A 6,355-nucleotide genomic window follows, 5' to 3' on the forward strand; every position below is an offset into this window, starting at 1 on the left:
TCCTCAATTTCATTTTAAAAATACCAGCCTTAAAACAGCACCAAACCACAAAACAAACTCTTGTTCTTTACATTACAGTTTAGCAGGGACCAAAATGAAGTGTACCAAACTTTCACAGGGGCAAAGAATTATCCCTTTACCCTTTCAGTTCTTACTTATATTAACATACAGATATTAAATTATCTGTCTCCAATGAATTAGAAGTGAAAAGATACTTTATTTAGAGTGTAACATGTCTGTTTTTACACACATGAGCCCTCAAAACATGTGGCCTGGAAAAAACATTTATATTTTTACAGGGATGTTATAATGTCTAAAATTTTCATGTGCAAGAAACAGTGATCTCTTCATTTTTCCTCCTCTTTGCCTCCAGTTCCCAGCAAGCACTGGGAGGGAGTTTGTTTCTCCCTGTTCCCCACCAGCAATACTTAAATGAAGGGGATTTGAGTGCTTTGATGTTGATTTAACTTCATATAAAGATAGACGCTGTGCTGCACAAAGCATTAATGCACAAAAGCATTAAATGAAGGATGAAATAAAGATCTGACCCCTAATATTTAGAAGAACCACTGATATGGCAGCAGATTTGGTGAGCTACTGTTAATGAAACAAAGATAACCATAATAGAAGGCTACTCAGAATATGCAGCGACACATAAGCAGCCACAGTTGGTGTACTTGTGTTGTAACATAAAGGCATCATTTGCTGAATAAAACCCGGTGAGCCCTTCGACAAACCCATTTGCTTGTTGGACCGTGAGAGATTCAACACCCATTTTGGCTACTGTGCACTGCACACATGAATACCTAAACTCAACTGGAGGACAACCTAAAATCATTGGTCTTAGAAGGAGAGCGGGCAGGCTATTTAACAAGCTGTCTGGAGCATATTCAGCTTCAAACTCAGAAATGAAAAATGAATTTACCGGTTAATTGATAGCGGCTCTAAATCATTACCAAAGCTTTCAAAATGGAATGGCGGCATATGCTTCAAAATCATTCAGCTTTGAAAAGTTTATCGATTCCTGTGTTGCTTGCAAAAAACTTCTACATTCTACAAACAAATGCAAACAGAATTGATCCAGACCTGAATGTTGACTTTAAATTTCTATATTCGTGAATATACACTGAAATAATTTTTAAAAAAAAAGTTACAGTTGTGCTTGATGAATAGATCAATACATATTATTGATAATTCTTTAGATACTTAATTTACAAGCAAATAATTGCGCCAATTCCAAGAGAAGCAACCAAAGTAGCTACATTGAGACAAATAATAGCTGTCCGTAGCCATTTCTTCACTGCTGTAACTTCCCCACCCCCCTTCAAAAAAAATTACAATAGCTAGCTAGCTTGCAAGTTACAGCTGTAAACCCTGACAAAACACTGAATCACATTATGTCAATCACAACTGAAATGGCTTTAGGAGAACGCTCAGAAGCCGGCCCTTATCAATCAGTTTAATCAGTTAACCAGTCTGGCCATCGGACACATGAACACGCGAGCTCAAACATGAGCTCGAAGGAATGCATGCACAAACATGTCGGAGGATTAGACCCCTTACTCTGGCAGTGAGGATTACCGTGCTGCCAAAACCATTTTTCTGCTCCATATGTTTGACCCAAAACAATTTTAATCCCCTTTAATCAAGAGCGAAGGGCATGCTTAATCACACATGTTCCCGTCGGGGTCAGCGGCACTGAAAGGGACTGTTGTCTCAAAGTTTCAATGACAGGTTCTCATGCAGTAACTCTGCAGGCAAGATCCAGACGTCAATCAAAGGGTCAAACAGTGTCAGTAAGTATGGTCCAATATTTTTTGTTTAATCACTGCTTATAATGTGACTGGGGTTACATGACAACCCACCAGTGAAGTCCACAACTGTTCAAGTTGAACTCCTTCTGATTATTATGCCAACTGTGTCCCAAATACCCGCCTTTGGAAGAAACAGCTACAGTGAGATCTTTACACATGAGTCACCACCAGCTCAAATACATTTGATTTACTACAAAGGGAAAAAATATGACAGGATATTTTAGGTCAAAAGGGAAAATAGGAAAGTCAGATATTCAATAAAATTACAGCGTGACTCCACATTCCAGGCCACCATGTCCAGAACCTATTTATGCTTCTGTCAAAAATAAAGGCATGAATGCTGAAAGTAAAGGTGACCATTTTATGAACGTGTCATCCTTCCAGTACAAAGGTCTAAGTCTCTATTTAAACTAATTAGTTAAATTACATACAGAACTGACTGTAGTGTGCATGCAGACTGAAATTTAGCCACATAACACAGATTCCATAGAATAAGGAACTGGTATTTGTAGAAAGTAAAAACAGAAACTGAACAATATGAGAAAAGTGAGAAAATAGAATTGAACATTTAAAAAAGGAATCTGGAATCTTCCATTTGTAAAAATGGTTGTGGCACCAAACAATAGAGACATAATGATGAGAAAAGTTCCTTACATCAGAATTTTTGTTAATCCAAAAACTTTTAACAAATTAATGAAATAGGCCCAATGTTTTCTTTACTCAACTTTAAGACAAAGCACATTCGATCAGACAGAACAGATGGCTCAACATGATCTGGGGGCACACAGTGCATTCCTATTCATATGCTGTTGGTACTTTCACTGTTTCTTCAGTTGGTTTTGCAACCAGAGCTGTGTGGACTGGTCTTGGTCTGTCTCTGATCTCCTCCAAGAGAGCCTGTCTGCAGTCTTCATAGATAATAACAGAAAGGTATGTGAAACAGAACAAATTTCCTCCACAAGAATAGCACAGGGACTCCTTGCCCACTGTCTAACCTACTGCAGTGTCCTGGTCAAGTTCAGACAAGTCTGTGTAACAGGAAATGACAGTTTACACCATAAACATAAAAGTAAACATACACATGCCTACAGGGTGCAGCGTGGCAAAGTGATTGGGGAACTGAGCTTATAACTAGAAGGTTGTAGTTTACTCCACCACATATTAACTGATCAAAAACACTGGGATAGAACCACTCCTATTGTAATGCTGCTTAAATAATTACTGTTTTTTTAATCAAGAATGCATTTTTGAAAATAACTGAAAGCTTGAAAAAAGTTTTTTTTTTTTTAAATCTGTATGAGAACCTTGTACCTGGCATTAAATGAGTTTACATCTGTAACTAAAATATACTGGGAATAAGTTTAGATATGTCCATGCATGCTGGCCTTCATGGTTGCATAAAGACAGGCTCCCAAGTGGCTCAGCTGGTGACAGGATGCTTTTTTCAAGTGCAGGCTGAGCCCTACAGCCCGGACTCCACTTTGAGCGCACTTTTAAGAATCAACCACTTGGGCAGATGTGATTCTTATAGACAGAGAATACTATATTTAATATTTACTTACATAATTAATGTCAAGTAAATACAACTTATTTAAATGGAACTGGAGATGCCCTGGATAAGAACATCAGCAAAACTTTAATTAATAATAAGAGGTGGAACAACATCATGCTATTGCTTATAGATTACTAGCAATTTGCATTGACAGCACTTTCACTTGTCCTGTGATTTTGAAGTTTATTGTAACCCACACTTTGTTTCTAGAGTGGGAGTTCAAAACAAGAGGCTATGCCAAAGTATTCCATGTTCCGTATTCCACACAAGCAAGCTTATGAAACACATAGTCTTGAAGTCTTGTAGAGAAATTACCCCAGGGAAATGTTGTGTCTGAGTGTATGAACCATGTGACCATAAACCATATTTACAAAGTCCATCTCTTTAGTGTGAGTTTGGGGCGTCCTTCCAGAGTTATCCTGAATTATATTCTTTATGAATATATCTCACATGGTTAACAAGTCAACCTTGGAAAGGCTTCCACCCCGATTATAGCCACATGATCAAGAAAAGGGAGGCGTTTGGCAGAAGATCCTAATAATTCAGCTCTGAACGCAGATACACTGCCATAGCTGCCCTGCCTCCCCCTCTCTCTGGAGGTTTTACACATCTCACAGCCAAGACCTTGACCTTTACACAAAAAAGTTTAGAGCTTTCCAGAAGACTGATAAAAATCATAGAAATGGACATGAGGTGAACAGAATCATGGGGATACACTTGTTCCTAGTGAAACAATGCGATCTACTTTTTAAAACTGGAGGGAGTCCATTCCAATCATTATAAATATATTCTGGAATGTAACAGTCTTTTGTTTTTTCTCTCCATTTCTGCTGAGTAAGTCCATATTTCTGATCTGCAGAATTTTTCTGTGCCCTGTCATTTCATCCAGGATCGCAAAGGCTGTACTGTTTATTACTTTATATCTCTCTCTCTCTCTCTCCATATATATATATATATATATATATATATATATATATATATATAAATTAAAAACCATTTTACAAGTTTGATTTGACAAGTATGTTTGCTTTCATACAAGTCTCACAGATTTTTCTAAATACATACAAAAAATCTGACTCATGAAAATCAGCCACTGTATCAAAAAATTAATTAGCTCTAGTCTTCAAACAGATAGAAAAGCAAATTTAGCTTGTATTTCAAATGGACTTCCTTTTTGTGATAATAAAGAACAAAAAACAAAACAAGACAAAAAACACAACTGGAATTCAGAAATTACCAGCATCTACAGAAAATGCATTTGAAAATATCTCATGGATTAAGCAGTTCACCATTTTTAAGATCTTAATGCCCCCATCAACACATAAAGGAGCTGCTTGTGGTTAATGTTAGGTATGCATTCTTTAGAGGATATCTTTACAGAAATACCCATGGGGCTATTGATGTTCCAAGCCTGATTTTTTTTTTTTTTTTTAACGCCCTCACAAGCTCGGTCAAATATCAAGTAATCACATTACTTGCAAGATTAACCTGACGCTGCTTCAATTCTGTGCTTTCGCCTATAGCAGTACCACAATAAAACTCTGAGATCAAGATGAGAGATCAGGTTTAATCCACTGTGAGAAATAAAATACAACATACGGTTATAACTGAGATCAAAGTATAACAATAAGGATAGCTTCTTTATTATTTTACATTGATTGTGTACTGTGTCTGCACTGCTGCATTATTACCAAAGAAAAACACCAAAAACATCATTCTGTTTCCATTACAGGCACAGATAAGAGAGACTGTTTCATAAGTCATAAAGTATATACTAACCATTGCTCACCACCAATCATTTCTGTAATTTTCAACAACATTTTAACCCGTTGCTGAGCTTCAAATGAACAAATCAATGATTGTTGTTGTAAACTAAAGTGTGCCACATTATGACAACTGAAAAAGTATCACTTACTAATATTATGGATAGCCATACAAATTTATGGAATAGTTGAGCTTATTCTAACAAATGTTACCTAGATAGATAAACCTGAAAAAGCTGTATCAGAATGCTGACCCATTTTTTCCCCACCTTTTTTCACCCAGACTTTAGAATTGTCAATTAAGTTTGTTTCGCTGTGGTACCCTCAGGACAGCTGAAGTGTGGCAAGTACAATCCTCCAATACACATGGCTGCAGCAAACTGTTTTTCACACTTCAAGTCCCACAATGCACGACAGGTGAGCAAACAGCGACTGGAGGAGAAGTGCATATCTCGCTAATGACAACTTGGCAATGTATAGGAGCCTGAAGACTTACTAGAGGGTAATGACAGGCAAAGTGACAAGAAACCCTTGCTAAAATAAACCCACCCTTCCACAGCAGGACACAAGCAGGTGTGGCCATCACTGTGGATTTTTGGGCTGTGGTTTAAATAAGCTGCAGACCTGATGGAATACCAACTTCTAGAACCGGGATTGGACACCTGCCATTGTTTCAAAATGCCCTACTCCACACTGCTGCTGATGTATATGGGCCAGGGACACAAACACAAAAACATTACAGGGCTGTGGTCAGACTCAACACTCACCTTAGGCTGTTTCCTGGAAATGAGAGGGAACCCAGACAGGGAAGATGACAGATGATCCACACATCCATTTACAGAAGATATGGGGAGAGAGGAAGAAAGGGGAAAAAATGACATTAATCACAAATGAGACCCAGGGGCATTTCATTGGGCAGTTTCACAAGATCACAATTCAACAGTTATGCAAACTTCTCACTGCTTTGTTAGATTAATGGGGTGTCAACTTGGCAGACTTGTGCACTGGTACCAATAACTTGATTTCAAAAAGAAACCATGAAAACTTGAACTGCCCCTAATTGGCATTAAAGTGTTCCTTAACTAACTCTTTGCAACCCTGCACAATTCATATATAGTGCCCTCCATATGCATTCATACCACTGACTATGTACTGGATAAATATATTTTAGAGGACACTTTATAAAAAACATTATACTTATATCTTAATAAAATTATGGCGAAAAT

At 37.5% G+C, this 6,355-nt stretch overlaps 1 protein-coding gene across 1 annotated transcript in view; it reads right to left on the minus strand.

The window, feature by feature from the left end:
• Positions 1-5,906, minus strand: part of kif13a (kinesin family member 13A) — a 46,199-nt gene extending 40,293 nt beyond the window's left edge. The window contains exon 1 of the mRNA XM_036538334.1: positions 5,897-5,906. The gene's annotated coding sequence lies outside the window, so the exon portion shown is untranslated. The remainder of the gene's footprint in view (positions 1-5,896) is intronic.
• Positions 5,907-6,355: the final 449 nt, after the last annotated feature.

Source organism: Megalops cyprinoides, chromosome 10 (assembly GCF_013368585.1).
Source record: "Megalops cyprinoides isolate fMegCyp1 chromosome 10, fMegCyp1.pri, whole genome shotgun sequence".
Taxonomy (NCBI): domain Eukaryota; kingdom Metazoa; phylum Chordata; class Actinopteri; order Elopiformes; family Megalopidae; genus Megalops; species Megalops cyprinoides.